Raw genomic sequence first — 18,371 nt, forward strand, 5'->3', positions numbered from 1 at the left:
GAACAAACCCTGCAAATACACATTTATGTGTCTATTAGAATCAAAGAATCATAGAATCATACGTATTGTCACAAGTAACCAGAAAAGACCTTACGGCTTGTAGTGAAGACGATCAGATGAGTGTTGACAGGACATACAGAGCTCTGGCAGGGCTACTATTTAATTCTCCTGTGTGCTTCTACCCATACACCACTGAAATATTTTCCAGGTAGCCAAGCCAAAATTTCCTCGTATTTGTTGTCATTGCCATTCTATACCCAGTTTGCAGCTTTACATTTTACTTGGCTTTACTCCCTCTCTAGTAACAGCCTCATCTTGACTATCTCCAAGCCTTGATCTGATGGTTTTCATTTTTATTTTTTTTTCTGGTATTAAGGCATTTAATTTGCCCCGGGAAGAGCTTAATTCCTTTAACATTTTAAAAGAGCCTGTCCCTTTCTGTGCGCCTTCCAGGCTTTGCATGTCTCTTACAATCTGATCCTTTCTGGCCCGCGGGTCTCTTTTCTACCTACTGCTAAGTTAATCAGTTTTCTTAGGATGACAGCTTTCAGTGTCCAAAAGCACATTTTTTTCATGTCCCTTTAATAGCAGCAGTTTAAAAAATCTACACCCATTCCCTCTTGTTTGATTGACTTTAATTATTATTTTTTCATTTTCTTATTTCAGCCAGCAGAAAATTATGTCAAACCCACAGTTCAGGAGGCACGATCTGCTCCTGAGATTGGCTAAGGTTCAAGGTTTATATAAATTGCTATAGAATAAAAGGAATTCACTTCTCAATCATCAAAGTAGCCTGCTTGCATCATCTTTCTCAAAATACTTCCAAGGCAAGACAGATCAATTCTGTATCTGCCATCTGAACATTTCTTTTTATTCCATACCAAAAAATATTTCAAAGCCAGTGAGGGCACACTTTTAAGTATTTAAAATCAGACATTGTGCCTATTAAGACTGTATGCACAGTCTTAATTCTTTTACATATATTAATTATAATAATTTTATTTTATTGTTTAGAAAATATATTGCATCTTGTAATTTTCTCATTATTTGAACTTCTCCCTCAGATTTTATGTTTCCTTCTTTCTAAAATACACATTTTAGTAATTTTGGCAGTAACTATAAGTTTTACATTTTCTTTTCACAAAGCATTTAAACACTTTCTTGGTGTAAATCAGGAGACTTGCTAAGGAATGTCAAGATACCACTGGGCGCATTTAGATTTTCAAGATCACCCGATTTCCACTAAAAAGAGGCTAGACAACACCGGAGCATCATTTTTTTTTTTTTTCGTTGCATTCGTAGGACCTAAAGACCTTGAAACTTTGTTCCTGAATTATTACATTGTGTTACTTCTTTATATATGATACCAACCGTACAAACAGAAGATGCAGTAGTGAGGCTGCAGGCAGTTACACAACACTTGGAATTATGCCCTGGCCTGAAATTCCAAGTATGCTTTCCAAAACTTTGAAGTATGCCCTGTCACGTATCCATCTTTCCATGGGAGCCTCTCAGCATGTTCATCCTACAAAATACATCTTTATCAGCCTGGATCACCCACAGGTTCATGAAAGCTTTGCTTTCCTTCTTTTAGCATGGTTTCATCTCCTCAGGTTGTTTAGCCTGGAGAAGAGGAGGCTGAGGGGAGACCTCATTGCTCTCTACAACTACCTGAAAGGAGGTTGTAGAGAGGAGGGAGCTGGGCTCTTCTCCCAAGGGACAGGGGACAGGACGAGAGGGAATGGCCTCAAGCTCCAACAGGGGAGGGTCAGGCTGGACATTGGGAAAAAATTCTTCACAGAATTGGTCCCTGGCAGAGGCTGCCCAGGGAGGGGGTTGATTCACCTTCCCTGGAGGGGTTTAAGGCACAGGGGGACGAGGTGCTGAGGGACATGGGTTAGTGATTGATGGGAACAGTTGGACTCAATGACCTGGTGGGTCTCTTCCAACCTGGTGATTCTGTGATTCTATGATTCTATGATCTGCCCTACATCTTCAGCTGTTTCACAAAGCTCTCGGAGGTCAGTTTTCTGGTCAGTCCTGCCAGCCCCAAACAAGTGTTCCCGTACTCGTGTGTCCCTCCAGTTCTTAACAGCAGAAGTGCAGGTGTTTTCAAAGGTGCTACCGATGAGTTTTGCTGTTGCAATATGAGATTTCTTCAGGGAGGCCAGAAATTCAGCAGTTCTTAGACCGGGCAGGTGCTGTGTTTTTTCATTGCTGAGATGCTGGAGGAGGATTGTATATCTAGAACTGAGGCAGCCAACTACCTCACTGTGAGTATAGCTCTGCTGTGTGTCTTCATCATTTCTTCTATACAATATGTATGGACTATGTATAAATATAATTTACAGATATTTCATATATAAACGATGTTCAGAATGTGTCTGTTACAGAAAGCACTATGAATGTTTACCTGTTACTGTGTGCTCTGTTTTTAGCCAAACAGAGAAAGAATATTTTACTTACTGTCCAGGCAAAATCAATACTAAGACATCCACATTCTTCTTAAAGCCACAGCTCTACAGCTGTTTTTCTACTGCCTGACAGCATACAGTACATTTGTCAGCATAATATACTGCACAATTATAAATTCATGACATTATAAAACATGCACATTCAGCGTTTAAATTAATATGCATACCAAAATCAACTTGTGCATCACAGCACTTTGCAAGCTACAATGTAGTCTAAGAGAGATAAAGAGAGATTAAATTAGTGGTCTCTACTTTAAATTGATAAAAATACTTACACTAATTTTCTTTTCCTTTAGAGGCTCATAGTTCATAGACAGGAAGCAAAAAAGAAATGTATGCTGACTGGAATGGGCTGCTCACTCAGGCCAGACAACCTACTAGAGGTCGTCAACAACAGAACTACTTGCCTTGCGATACAATTGGACCTTTATTTTATGCAACTTTATTTACACAACATTTTAAATTTATGCATCCAGAAAACTCTGCTTGTACATTTAATGTTGAAAAACCTAGACATGGTTTTAATTTTCAGAGTGTGCTATGGTGTCCTATAATTTGTAAAATATGAATACTAGTAATATAAAGATTATAGGTGTCAGTTACTGCTCTTTGATAAAAAATGCCTATCAGGAAAAAATGGTTTTCCTACACAAGTTATTAAGATCACTACCATTTAAAACACAAAATTGGTATAAATTTACAGTTCCAAAATGGCTTAGAAGCTCTAATGGACAAGTCTAGAGCAGCTGGTATTGGCTGCACAACGACTCCAGCATTTCCAGGCTTGTTGAACACACATAAAATGACTGTGGGTGCACTGGCAAACGTGCTGGGTCTGCACTCACAATTGTGATAAAATGGGCTGGGTTTTCTGTTTTTTTGGGTTTGGTTTGGTTTTTTTTTTTAGCTACTTTCCTGTGTGTGTTTGTGGGGTTTGTGTTTTGTAATGTTTAAAGCACTAATAATCATCCGTGTGTGTATATCATAGGATCGTTGAAGTTGGAAAAGCCCAGCACCACCATGCCTACTAAACCATGTCCCAAAGTGCCACATCTACATGTTTTTTGAACACCTCCAGCGATGGTGACTTCACTGCTTCCTTGGGCAGCCTGTTCCAGTGCTTGACCACTCTTTGAGTGAATAAATTTTTCCTAATATCCAGTCTAAGCACAACTTGAGGCCATTTCCTTTCATCCTATTGCTTGTTACTTGGTAGAAGAGAACAACATCCTCCTTGCTACATCCACCTTTCAGGTAATTGTAGAGGGCGATAAGGTCTCCCTCAGCCTCCTTTTCTCCACATAAACAACCCCAGTTCCCTCAGCCGCTCCTTATATGACCTGTGCTCCAGACCCTTCACCAGCTTTGTTGCCCTTCTCTGGATGCTCTACAGCTCCTCAGTGTCTTTCTTGTACTGAGGGACCTCAAAGTAAATGCAGCCAGTGTTTGAGGTGCAGCCTCACTAGTGCCGAGGACAGAGGAAGGATGAACTTCCCCACTGCTGCTGACCACACCATTTCTGAAACAACATACAAACCGTTGTCACCTAGGAGGGAAACACTTGTGACTTTTAATTTACAACTAATTTACACCATATCTACCCGTTTGCAGCTGGCAGATCACCTTGGTGCCTGAGAGAGCATCATCCATCCCCATTCTGGGAAGGAGCCTGCTGCTGCGACAGCGTGTGTTGTTTTACAGTAACACACGATGTTTATGGCATCCACATGTGGAAACAACTGTTACCATCTTGTTATTTTTATAACCGTTTTACTGCATAGCGCAAGCTGAAAAATAGAAAAAGCCATTTCCAGTGCGCGTGTGTTTGCATTTATGTGCATGTAGGACAACAGAAATTGTTTGACCAAGCTGCAACAAAAATACGTCTGAAAACGTGGAGCTTTATTTAGAATTTAATTTGCACAGAGCACTCAAGTTAGCAGAAGGAGTCATTGTGAATTATGTGCAACTGATATACAAAGAGCAAGAGCTGTGTGTGCAAATATATGAATAAGCTGTCTCTCATGGAATTAATTATGTGCATGCCTTTGCTTGCTCAGACCACTGAAGCTGAATGTAGTGTGTATGTTGGAGGAATGGAACTACAGTACAAGTATTATATTGCAAAAGTCTAATTTTCATAGAAAAGTTGTGTGGGTGGCTTCCATTTCAACAAGGTAGCTTTAAACAAATAGAAACCTCAAATAAGAAAGACTAGACATGTTAAAAGTATAATACTGACAACAGAAATGTCTTTAATCATCTATTTTAGCATCTAAAAATATCTCTATGGTTTTAAAAAGCATAAAAATAGGAAATGTAACAGAGAATAATCAACTGGCACACATAACAGCATTTTTTTCATTTTGCATTTGAGTTCTGAGTTTTCAATCAACAGGGTAAAGCTACCATTTCAGAATTGTTAAAGGTGAAATGGTTATTAAATAAAAAGTCAATTGTAATAATAAAATTGTATCAACTAATCCAATTAACATGATATGACAAGCAAATTCAATAATCTAAAGTATGCAGAGAGAGGGAACCTCTAGAAGATAATTTGTTGAGTTCCAACACAGAGGTGGGTTGAGGTTTGGTTTGATAAATTTTCTTTTTTTTGAGGTGCTTGCCTCTATTAATAATAACTAATAATAACAACTAAGTCTGGCAGCTCCAGACTTAGTATGGATACCTAAATAAAGACTATTTAAAATGAAACAAAGTTAATCTCCTTTTTTATTTCTGCACCTCCAAGTTGACACTTCAAATCCCCTCTAAGTTTACAGGGACTTCAGCAGAAAAATTAATATTTTTGTATTCAGACTGAACCATCACTATATTTTACACCGACTAGATGTTGTCCTTTTCCAAAATACACATTTGATAAGGAAAAATAAAATAGCAAGATTGCACTTACCACTTTTTAAAAGAAATTGATACAATACATACCATTTCAGTATGGTATTTGAAGTTATTTTCTTTCTTCTATAATTAAATACTTATCATCAAAGGATGTGTCTTTTTCATTAAAGAGATTTTTTAAAATTGCATCTTCACTTTATTGCATTGACTAATTTATGTTGGAAGTAATCTCTAGAGGTCATCTAGTCTGACCTTCAAAGAAAGAAGATCCTACTACAGAATTGTTTTCTATCTCACATTTTCGTACAGTTTTGCATACCTGCAGAACATCCATTATAAAATAAGAGAATAACGTGGGGTAGATTTAAAATTGCATGTGTTGTACTAATGCTACATAGGAACTAGTTCAATTAATTTCTTTTGAGGTTGTAAATAAATTTCACTTGGAAAGTTGTGAAGTATGTGCAAAATATTGTAGGTAAATGCATATTTCCTTTTTTCTTCCCATTACAGGAAGAGTTTTATCAGTGTTTATCAGCTGGAACTCAGAAGCCTGAGGAAAGATCAGTAGGATATCCCACCTGGATTCCAGGTATTGCTCCAGAACAGTTCAGGTCTCCTGTAAGTCCAGTAACTGCAAGCCCTTTGCAGATATTTCAAATATTCCACGCTGTTTAAAGCATTCAGGCATTTGAATGGCTTGTCTTGCTCATATTATTAATCTTGCTGATGGTCCTGATGGCATCATAATGACCCTAACAAGCTCAGGAGCAGAATTTTGGGAGAGGACTCCAATAAATAATACTAGCTTGACCCTATATTCAAACAGTTCAGACAATTTTCAGTTTGAAGCCAGTGATTAACTTGAATGGCTAGACTAGATTTGAATTCTTTAGTTTTTCTAGTATTATGTGTAATATAATTTAATATATGTTACATGATGGTAAATGTAAGGCAAAATAGTCCACATGCAGGCTACAGCAAAATTGTTCCATCAAACTACATCATATGGATGAACTAGCTCATTCAAATCCAGCTTCAGTCTGGTTCTCCTGGAGAATGAGGACCACAACCACCACAAATGCAACGGACTCAATTGAGGTGAGAGGAGAGGTGTTCCAACAGATACAGAAATGTTTAGTCTTACTGTTCTACCAGCAGAATTTGGTTGTGTCATTCATTTTGACATAAACAAGTCTTAACTTTGTTCTCTGGCCATTCTGTGTGCTGGAGTATTCCTGCAGTTCAGCTTCCAAGTCTGATCGACAGTCAGAAAATAAATTCTTGTCTGCTGCAACTCTTCTGTAGGTATAGCATGGCAAGTACGTGTCCTGTGGTGAATTTGTACTGTAGTATGAAATGCAGGCAAACAAGTATATGCAAATACAAAGTAAAACTAAACTCTGAAGAAGAGTTTGAGTTTATACATGGAGGAACTTTAGGGAGGTGGTTGAGTCACCTTCCTTGGAGGTGTTTAAAATATGGGTGGATGAGGTGCTGAGGGGCATGGTTTAGTGATTGATGGGAATGGTTGGACTTGATGATCCAGTGGGTCCTTTCCAACCTAGTGATTCTATGATTCTATGAACTTATATGAACATTGATCAAGGGAAAAGAAGTGTAATCACAACACCGGAACTCTTAAACTTATTATTCTAATCATGCGAAGTCTGAATTTATATAATACTGATCACACATCTACTACGGTTCTTATTCTCTAATGGCTACCATATACCAAGTACTGTACCTAAGCTAAAGGTACTAAAAAGAAGCTAAAGCTACTAAAAGAATTAGGATCAAATGGCATCTAGACACTGTAGCAGTATGTCAAAGGCAATTAATGGATTAATTCTCAGTTGTCTCTTGAATCTGTGTACGTGGTAAAAGCCACCATTACGATACAGTCCTGCCCAGAAAACAGGATCTAGGCTTTGAACAGACCTTCTAGATCAAGTCCTCTATTTTCCTCTTACGTTCAAATAATCACATTCATAAATTTGTTATGTTATTGCCAGTAGCAGCAGAATGAAAATAGTACAACTCTTTCTGCTTCTGTTTCTTCTTTCTTGCCTTCATGCTTGAGAAACAAGGAGCGGGTAACATTGAATGATGAAAGAGAATGTGGTTGAAGAGCATCTTTGTGAAATGCAAGATTCTCACAAACTGTACAGTTGTGATTGACTTCAGAGGGTTTTGTACAGCTGGTAGGCATGATGATTTCACTGTCTCGTAGGAACAGTTTAATAAATTTATATTAAGGTTTCCTTATGCCCATGACCTCGTCTTTCACAGCATTATCTTGCAATGACATGTAGAAGCACAGTACGCATACCGATATGTATTGGCATTATTGAGGCCCATGACTAACAAAGACATGTGCTAGTTCACACAACTGTGCTGGGGAGAAAAATACTTGAGGGTATGTTTGCAAAAGTGGCATGGAACCTGAACAAATAACAGTCACTGTAGCAGAGCACAATCTGAATCCAATACGTACTCTTCGGGACTGTCAAATGCAGAGGAATGAATTAAAATGCATGAATTATAAAGAGCTTTCTAACAACTATTCAAACTTCTAGGTACACTAGCATCTTTGAGAATTTGGCTTTCATGCCTGTCAGGTTGAGTTTGTGATTTGTTTTTAAAAACACCTGTACAGTTATAAAATCGTATATGGGTAGTAGCTGTGTCTTTAAAAAAGTGATAGAATCACGGAATAACCAGGTTGGAAGAGACCACCGGATCATCGAGTCCAACCATTCCTATCAAACACTAACCCATGTCCCTCAGCACCTCATACCTGATAGGTATGTTCTGTACCAGAAGGTCTTAAAAGGAGTTGTCATCTTGGAGAGCTGTTCTGCTTTCATGTAGTTCAGTGTATAAACACTGCTTTAATCAGTAACACAGCTTTCTCTTCTTCTATATATATTCGATAATTACCGCACCACCGCAGTAAGCTAACTTTTGGCAAGTTCTGGGGATGTTTTATTAGCAAAGAGTAGTATTTCATGACTGTATCATCTCTGAGTACCAGATGAAGTATTTTTAATCCATTTACTGTATTTATATTTCCCCAGGCTCCCACTAGTTTCATTCCTTCTTAGACAAATATTTCCAGTAGCTGCAGGTGTCAGAGCTACCTGAATGTTTGTCTCAAGGAACCGGAGGGTTTGCTGTTAGTTGGATGTTGATACAAAGAAGCTCCCTCTGCCTTTGTGTCTTTGCTTATTGCCGAGTAGGAATAACTTTCCTTTAAAAGGGGGGTGTGTGTGTGTGTGTGTCTGATGTGATAAAAAAATTCTGGTCACACACCCACACATAGATAGCATTGGATTTTATTATTTTAGCTCATTCAAGGTGCTAAGTAGATTGTCACCTGAAAAATATCACTCAAATGTACTGTTTTGTTAAAGCCAAACAGTTTTAGGAAGTTCTAGTGATCCAGGAAACTTGTGTAGCTTCAAAGTGGAAAGGAGAATTTTAAGAGCTGAACTTCTGGATTCAAAAAAGACAACTTTGAAATGAAGCATTTCACATAAATGTTCAACAAAGATGTAATTCAGCATTTTTGAATACTTCTGCAAGATGGACTGGATGCCTTCTAGTTATTTCTTTGTTTTCTTACTGTAGTGGCGTAAGTTTGATCTTGCTTATTGTAATTCTGTTTTCCAGAAGCTTCACCAGTTTGTCAGACAGTTCAGACGGGGTTAATTTGCATTCAAATTATTCTATCTCAAAATTCTTTTCCCTGGTTACAACAAAAAAACACAGATCAAATTTTAAGTGGAGTGATGTAATATTTAGTATTGATTTAGTCTAACTGTGTAAGATATATAAAAAACACCGTGGTTAAAGTAGTCCACACAATAAAGAAAAAATTAGTATATCTAGAAGGATAACCTCAATCTTTGTTTTCCCCAGGTTTGTAAAGCTAAGCAAAGAATGTGTATTCCATGAAATTCATGCCAAAGTAGCACTATATTGACACAGTTTTGGTTCCCAATTTGATGCACTGTAATGAAAGTAACAAACGCTTTGAAAACCCTCTAGTCCTTGTTACTTTCTAATTTAGTTTTTACACCCTGTTCCAGAGTTCTCTGTTTGATCTGCAAATATCCCCAAATGGGAAGAAGAGTCAGATTTCTAAGCTGAAAGTGTGAATCCTATTTCCGTAAGACTTTATTTATACTTCAGCCTTCATAGCTGACATTCGCAAGGAGAAAAAAACAGTAGTTTGGGATAAAATCAGGGATATTTCAAAATATTCTCCAGTATTGTGGTTTCCCTTTGGTGCTCCGGGACAAAGTGCAGTTCTAGTGAGTTTTTAAAAAACTCCTAAAAATTAATGTTTAGGAACCTGATTCACTATGAAAACTGATTCATGCCAGACTTTTTGGAAGGTGACACCAGACACTTGCTTGTAACTCTAGACATCTGGATAACTTTTAAATCTAGTCCTTGGTTTCAGCATGAAAGATAACAAAAAAATTTCTTGAAATACACTTTATATATGTAAATGCCTTGACTAAAATATTCTGTAGGGCCAGGAATAAAACATTGCCTAGTCTGCACTGGGATGGTTTTCTTTGAGATTTCCTGTTTGGAATTTACTGGAGTTGGAGATATATCTGCAAGCTTTTTATACAGTACCATCTTAACTCTCAGAACAGTCTGACACATGTACTATTAGGACATTAATAATTGCCAGTAAATATTATAGGTTTTGAACTAATGCTAGGTTACTAATAAGCAATGCTGAATATTTAACTCCTGGGTAGATAGGATTGTAGTTAAATACTGTTTTTTCCCAAATAATCACTAGGAACCTCCCTCCCCCAATAAAAACAAGCTAAACTGCCATTCATTGCTTTCTGTTTTCAGGGGCTTAGTTTGTGTTATTTTGTTTTGTTTGTTTTTCCCCTCTGTTACTGTGCTAACCACATACATAAACAGCCTTGGCATAGAATATGCGTGCTAAAATTAAACAGCACATCCTGAACAATTTTCTCTGATCTTCTCCTGTACTGCCAAAAAAAAAAAAGCACCAAAGAAGTTCCAATTAGTGTTTGAGAAGTAGCTCCAACAAAGGTCGAAAGCTGTTCTGCAGAGTTCTCAAAGAACGTTCAGAGGTAATTGTTGAGCAGGGTTCTCAACTCAAAGGGAATCCCCACGTCCCAGAGGCTGTCCAGGTGCCACAACATGCCAGTTGCACTCATCTTTCTCTGTGCATTTTCTTCTGAGACCTCCTGTGCACCAAATCCAAAGAGGACAGAAATCACTCCTCTTCCACATTTGTGGCAGGAATTTCAATCCAAACCTTCTATGAGCAAAATGTAACTGCTGGTCCACTGGATACACTGCAATGGCTCATACTGTTCTGCTTATATTTGCTTTTTTCTTTCTCCATAAGTTTAGTTGACAATGAAAACTTGCCTTATAAAAAGATGGACATGGCCAGTGCTGCCTTTGCCCTGGCTTGGAATAACCTGTTCATTTTCCATGCACGTGAAAGCTTGTTAAACTCTTCCCTTAAAGAAAGATCAGTCATTTTAGGTCTCAAAGTTTACTAGGGTATCTTGATACCTCACAGCCTTTTTGTAAGCCCAGCAGCCATAATCAATCTCATCAGTGTGTGTAAAGAGATACTTTCATTGATAAATCCTGAAGCTTTATAGCAAGGAAATTATTTTTATCCATGTTTTACTTACAGAGAGTTCAAGGCACAGAATGCTAAAAGCACAGAATGGCAGTGGTGGAAATAAAATTAACATCTACTGACTCTTAACTCTATGCAGAGCAATTAGAAAAAAAACCAAGAAAGTGGACTTAAAACATTATTTTAATATAATAGTTTTAAAAATACTTGAATGTATACAGTGAAGTTTGAACCTGAGAAGAATTATTTTGGAGTGCCTTAAAATCGGTGTGCTAAAAGTGGATCCTACCTTCCCTTGCTTGACTGGGGCATTCGTGGACTATGGTGATTGTTTCCATGTTCCATCAGAAATTTTGAAACAACTTTTTATTAAAAATTTTGGAATGTTTCTCAGAGGGGGAACGTACTCTTACTCAGCCTGGGCTTTATCAAAGTGAATCTGGTCACTCCTCTTGAAAGGTGTCTCCATGTTCAATACTAACTTTGGAGAGAAGCAATCTTGAAATGGGAACGTTGCTTTTTTCTCTCAGCCTCACAAACTGAGAACCCCTCTTATATCCCATTTTGAGAGAGCAGATAGCTTACTATAAGAGCATACAAGAAAAAAATGGAAGTTGAATTGAATCCAAGTCCATACTGTGAGAATGTATTTTCATATTTATATGATAAAGACACGGTTTATACAAATAAGCAATTTTAATTGAAAAATGCTGACAAAATCCTAACTATTTGGACTGTGCAATCTGTTTTTGATTTTGGACATAAAAGAGCCTCAATTTCATAGAAAGGACACGATGGGACTATGTATTATTCAGAGTTCTCAATTGTCAATATAAATATTATGATCTTGTACAACAGTGAGAGGTTTGTTTTCATTTTCAACATGCAATCAACCATAGACTATGAACGCCTTTAGACACTGTGCAATGGTGCATAAAACCAATCAATTACCCTTTTTGGCCAGGCTTATCTGGCACTGAGAGTGGAAACCTGTTCTATTGTGAATTGTATGCACCTCAAAAATACATACACACTATTTTCTTGTTTCTGTTTTCTTAATTAGTATACATGACATTCCTAGTCATACTGGGCATGGGAATCTTTACCACCCAGTTTTCACGTGTCCTACTTCTATGAATTTATCTAGGAATTAAACAAACATAGTCTATCGCTCTTTAGAACCTTGTTGTAGGTATGTTCTTGTCTCAGTCTCATGTGGTAACTCACCACATTATTAATCAACATGTGCCATATGGAACTCAGAATCGAGTGGCACACCATGAAGTTTTTGCAGCATTTTGAGCTCCACGTGAAAGTAAAGAACTAAATTTGATTGCAGTATTGTTCCCTGAATAATTACTCAAACTAGACTGCCGGTATAGGTCAGTTTGGATCTCTGCCACCCCTGCTATTTGTAATCCTGATCAGAACTAGACAATTGTGCCAAATTGTGCAAGCCAACAATCTGCTTATATGAAACTCAGCAGCATCAAGGAATTTCCTTGAGTGCTACACAGTGGCCTCCCACAGAGGAACAAAGGAGCCAGAGAAAAATATTATATTCTCTGAGCTTCCTGCACATCCCTCTGCTTTATTCAAAATGTCAAACCCCTCTCTTCTTGGCTAAATAAGCCATACATTTAAGGCTTGACTCCAATCAGGAATCCATTGTGCCATTACATTAAAAATGGCATATCCCATTTTATCGCAACTGTAAGGCACGGAAGCTTCCTCCACATTCCTCAGTATACATTGCATTTAGAGGATGTGCTCTTCAATCATACTATTACTGTCTTGACAGTTTAGTCATTGTTATTCATGAGGACTTCTTGATGCTTATCTATGAGTTGTTCAAACTTGTCAAGAAGATCACATAGCTATGACCTTGAAATGAGAATGAATGAGGCCTTTGTGCTCTATAAATCAGTAACAGTCAGTGCAATGCTTGTATTTTTCTGCTGGGAGAAAAGGAGATAGCTACCTGTGGCCATAAAGCTTCTGTACTTGTACATAATGCTTGTTACTAATGCAAAATTAAACTTCTAACATATGAGGTGGAAAAAAACACCCCTCAAATGAAAGCGAAAAGGAAAATTTTCCAAACCAGTGTTCAGCCTAAGTTGCTAAAGCAGGAGAAATAGTGAGTGTCAGAGAAGGCAATATGATTCAGTCTTTAGGGAAAACTTTAAAGACATTCCAGAAGAGCCTTACATAATTAAAAGAGCTGTAGATAGATGCATTAAAGGAATAACCAGGTAGCAGATAGCACACAGAGGGAGGCGTAAGTATTACTGAAACACAGCTAAATATATTAGCCTGCTACAGAAAAGAATAAGGTGCTGCTCAAAATTTTCAATGTGAACTTAATGAATGCCATTACATATAAATGAGTAGATTGAAATTAGTAAGGAGGAAAATCAAACTATATTTTCCAGAATTATTTTTTTAACTCTTAGGAATAAGCAATATGGAAAGCTGATCTGCATTACTAAAAAAGCAACTATCAGATTGTTGATATGGAAACCTTCACTTTTCACTCTATCCTGTAATATGAGAATGTAATAAAAATTATAGAACATCAGCTTAAAACAGAAAAAGTATTTCTTTAAACACAAGGTAGTGGACTTGGTGCTCGCTGTCACATGAGAACGTAGAAGGAAACTGAGTCAACAGGTTGAAAAAGGGATTAGACAACTAGCTGGACAATATCCCCACAGGGTAGGGATGCATCCCTGTCACCCCTAATGCCACAATGTTTTATCGTGGGAAGTGAAGAAGGAATAGACCTCTGAAAATAGTTGGGTTTGTTATTTTCTGTGAAGAGCCTCTACTATTATCACTGCTGAAGACACTGGATAGACATTGACCAGTAAAGCCCTTTTCACATGCTTAGAATAAAAATAAGAGCTCTATTTAAATGCCAGCACCGATCTGATATACATTACTAATCCTCAAAGTGAACATGAAGCTTGAACGGTTAAGTTTGTTGTTAAAATAACTTAAGAAGTCAGTGCTACTTTATCTTGGTCTCAGAAAAGCAAAAATTAAGTGTGCCTAATAAAAACAATTTCAGTAAATGATGGCCCCTCTTTACAGGAATACTGCTGCTTTCTGAATTTTAAGGATTTGTGGTTACTTCATTTTAAATATACAGCTTGTATATTGTAAGACTTTATATCTTGTAATGTGAAAGTACTACACGATTGTATGTGCTTACAAATTTACAGCCAGGCTTAACCTAGAAACCAGCACACAGCAGTGCATTATAGGCCTTCAGAAATACAGTGGTGCTGATAATATTTCCCAACACACTGGTTTATTTTTACATTTATGATGTAGAAAAGTCCGGGCTATAAAACTCATTTTGTTGGCATGAAATGGGGATGATTATGTGAGGTTTTGTGGAGGATGAGCTCACAAAAGATCAGTAAATTTTCAGCACATTAGCTATAATTATACACAGATGCAATTCTTTTCTGTCTCCATTTTTAAAAAAAAATTTGTAAAAGACACCCTATCTCTCTATTCGCTTGCTTCATGAGGAATAGAAATTAGCCAACAAAATGCATTTTTAAAGCAAATGTATAACGTTTATCAGTAATGCCATTGTCCAAATGCTAAGGAATTCAGTAGAATACCCTGTTTCTAGGGAAATATCTCAAAACATTCATCCTATCACACCTAGAAAAAAAAATAACTATGATTTGAAAGCTAACTGTTCTGGATTCTGTTTAACTAAGGAGAAGAGGTTAGGTCTGGGCTTTCTACTTTGCTGCTACATCTTAGAACCACGTTACGAAACTTCAGACACACAGGAGTCTGACCCATCCATGGTTCCATTTTGAAGGTCACTTTGCTGGATGGACTGAAGCTTCCAGGCAGCTTCACAAACTCCATTTATGTAGCCTCCGCTCTGCAGGTAGGATCAGGTGAGCCACATGAATGGTCTCTGCATCAACAGGTAGAGAAGGCTGAAAGGAAAGGATTTGTGGCTTGAAAGATTTAGCCCTGAAAGCTTAACATCCACACCTCGCTTTCAAAAAGGTTTACTTAGGGGTATTTCTAGCCTGTCTTGTGAGGTTAGGTGTGCTCTTGGAGCATATTTTCTAGTTTAATCTCAACAAAAAGGGATCTAGTTCCTATGCTTTGATATTGCTTTGTGATGTGAAGAGAGGTGCGATGTACTCTCCAGAAGCAAAGGCCAAAATGCTAATGGTGAAATGCAGCCATCACTATCATCGACACACAAAATTAGTTACATTTCAGTAATCACTAGGCTGGGAAAGACCCACAGGATCATCTTAGAGGCCATGCTCGCGAAGGATTTGCATCAGAATAGTACTCTAACCTTCCTCGAGCATGAGACCAGGTAAGACCAGGGAAGCTGTAAGATGCCTAAGCAACCATGAACTTCATAGAACAACATAAAAAAAAGAACTTGCTTGCATATGTAAATATTTGCTTTAACTGCAGTTATCCACCAGATGGTGTCCCACAACATATCCTTTAGGAGATTCCTGAGAGAACGAGGAACGGTTCTAAATCTATTTCACCCATACCCTGGATTTTTGAAACTCACAACTGTTTTTCAGTACTTGAACACTCAAGAACAAATGTTAAATTTTATCGAAATGCCATAACTGGAGAAAATAATGGTTAGCGCTGCTCTTGATCGCTGCATTACATTTTGCCCATTTTTGTCTCTCAGCCATGGAGCCAGGAAGCTCTTAAGTGTCCGTATTTTATTAAAAGTGTAGAACTGCCTGCTTTAGAGAATACTGACACTGAACTAATCAATTCAAGCTGGTTTGGGAAAAGGTCAGGCTTATATAAATAGAAAATATTCAACAGTCTACTCAATGACAAAATTTTGGAAAAGGGAAGCCGCTAAAAAGTGGAAAAATAGCTCCTTTTGATTAATGGCTCAGTAGTAGAAGAATGTTGCCCATATGCATCTGTGTCCCAGACAAAGTGAAGGAGATGGTTTATCTCCTGCCAGGACAAAAGAGAGCACAAAAGGAAGATCTTACAATGGAGAATCTTCACTTAGGGTACCCCACAGAGTCTGTAGTAACAATAGGGAAAGGAAATATGCCAGACTAAAAAAAATCTCACAGAAAGCCAGAAGATGAGAATTTCAGTTTTTTTACAGAATAGGGCTACAGGTGTGTATTTGAATGGAGTTTAGTTTTGTGTTTACAAAAGTGTACAACATCACTGTAAATTCTCTACTGGCAGAATAAGACAAGAAGAACCAAATGTAAATAAACTAAAAATAGACCCTATGGTTCCTGTAGTTTCTCATTCATTATGTGTCTGTTAAGTAAACTGAAAGAGCTCATGGCAAGAGCCTATACTACCATCTGTACAAAATGCTTCATAAGTTCTTGATATTTAAGCAAATACTTTTGATACTTTTTCAAAATTAAGAGTCTAAAGATGGTTCTTAAATCAATGGTCTGATTCTCAGTTGTACCAAGTAGTCAACCACATCTATTGAGTCAGTAAGCACTACGGTGTTCAACATAATAATGTAAGAGACACAAGGCTGCAGACTTTTCCTGTCACCTTTGCCACTTCTCTCACCAAGACATTCTCCCCTTGTGTTTCCTCTTTCCTCTGCAGTGTGAGAAATGTTGCCAGCAAGCTATTTCTCTGTTGGACAAATACATAATCAGGGGTAAAAGAAAAGTTAACTCCATACTGTGTAGATCCCACACTCACAGTTGTGACTGGTCCAGTTAATTTTGAATGTCAGTGTTTCTTTTCCTGGTGTCTTTTTCAGCATCTGCTTTGGATGAGGAGGAAGGTTCTGGACCTACCAGAAGGTTCAGGAGGTGGCTTCACTGCTCCATGTCCTCCCTCTGCTCCTGCTTTGTGCATATCAATCCTTCTCCCAGCAGACATCCCCTCAGCACAGCTCTGTGCCTCAGCCCCATCCATCTTTTAGACACTTCTCAAGCACCACGATTCACGGGGAGTCATGGATTTCTTTTGTGGAGAACTGGCCCAGGATGACAAATAAAACCCCCAGAAACTTAGGCTTCTTTTGGCTTTAAGTAATAGATTTCTGTGAAATGGTTGAGGCAGAATTCATAATTTGATACTAAAGTGATTAGTAATGATGTGCAGCTATTTGGAGCCCAGCTTCATCTTTTTGTTCAGTATATTCTGTCTCAAATTTTCTCATTGCTTTCCCCTCTTTGTATTTAATCCTTGTTTATTAATAAATGTTCTCCCCCCCCTTTTTTTTTTTACTTCTCAGTGAGATCTACAGCACTTATGAAACATTAGGAGCATCTGTATGTACCCTGAAGTGGTTTAAAATGTCAGCATCCACTGCCTTTATTCCTTGGTATGCACCTGGACGGCAGCAGTCTGCTGGTATGTGGGGCACCAGTATAATTGCTAAGGCCTTCTGCAGATTCAAGAGTTTACCCTGATGAAATACAGAAGAAATATACCTCTAGGGGATGGAAATTTTGGTCTGAAACCACAGCACTCGCCTGAACACGTAACCTTGCCCCAGTTCACAACAAATGACACCAACCTTCATCCCACAAGGTCTAGGAACATGTTAGTTTCATGAAAGCACCATGTCCTATTTGTGTCTAGCTTTAGAATCAAAGACAATATCTGTATTATTTATTCATAAACCAGTATATTTTACTGAAATCGGTCTGATGAGTCTGGAATTTCTACGGTAAGATGCTTCTAAACAGAATTCATAATTGGACTGTGTAGACGTATAAATGACCAGCATCCAATAAAATATCATCAACTGGCCTGAAATGGGTTGGAACCAGATGGTCTTCGAGGTCCCTTCCAACCCTAACTAATCTATGATCTATGAAACTAATCTATGATCTTCATGTATTAAAAAAACAGGGGTGGGTGGGGTCCAACTCAACTAATTAGTTTTCCAGCAGGATCTCTTTGCATGTTGAAGAAAAAGATTACAAATGATGGAGGCACATATAACAGTTTTTATAAAGGTATTCTTCACTTTGATTCTGCTGAGAATTTGACAGCACTGTTCTTAAATGAGATTTTTGTCATGAATGCTTTGATGTCTCGCACTCTGTATCTAGTGGCCCTCATACCATATTCTTAGAGACGAAAATAAGATGTTTGTGCTCAGCTGAGTAGTTTGGTAGCTGCCTGAGAGACTGAACAGTGAGAAGGAAATAAAAGAAGACTTTGCAAGTGCTGAAGCCTCGTGTGCCTGTACCTTTACAAGGGATAGTTCCGAGTAGCATTAGAGACAAGGCATTTTTTTGCGGCCAAACCTTCAGACTACAGGTAAGTTGTACATTTTTAACAGCAAGGGTGAACATCCAGATTAGCAGAAGAGGTGGATTCTGTGTTTACTGAGTTTT

The 18,371-nt window shown here is 37.9% G+C and overlaps 1 long non-coding RNA gene across 1 annotated transcript; it reads left to right on the plus strand.

Moving 5' to 3' along the window:
• Positions 1–3,484: 3,484 nt before the first annotated feature.
• Positions 3,485–17,291, plus strand: LOC138722312 (uncharacterized). Its single transcript, XR_011337686.1, has 3 exons — positions 3,485–3,728; positions 5,847–5,925; positions 17,258–17,291. It is a non-coding gene; the product is annotated as an uncharacterized lncRNA (long non-coding RNA).
• Positions 17,292–18,371: the final 1,080 nt, after the last annotated feature.

Source organism: Phaenicophaeus curvirostris, chromosome 6 (assembly GCF_032191515.1).
Source record: "Phaenicophaeus curvirostris isolate KB17595 chromosome 6, BPBGC_Pcur_1.0, whole genome shotgun sequence".
Taxonomy (NCBI): domain Eukaryota; kingdom Metazoa; phylum Chordata; class Aves; order Cuculiformes; family Cuculidae; genus Phaenicophaeus; species Phaenicophaeus curvirostris.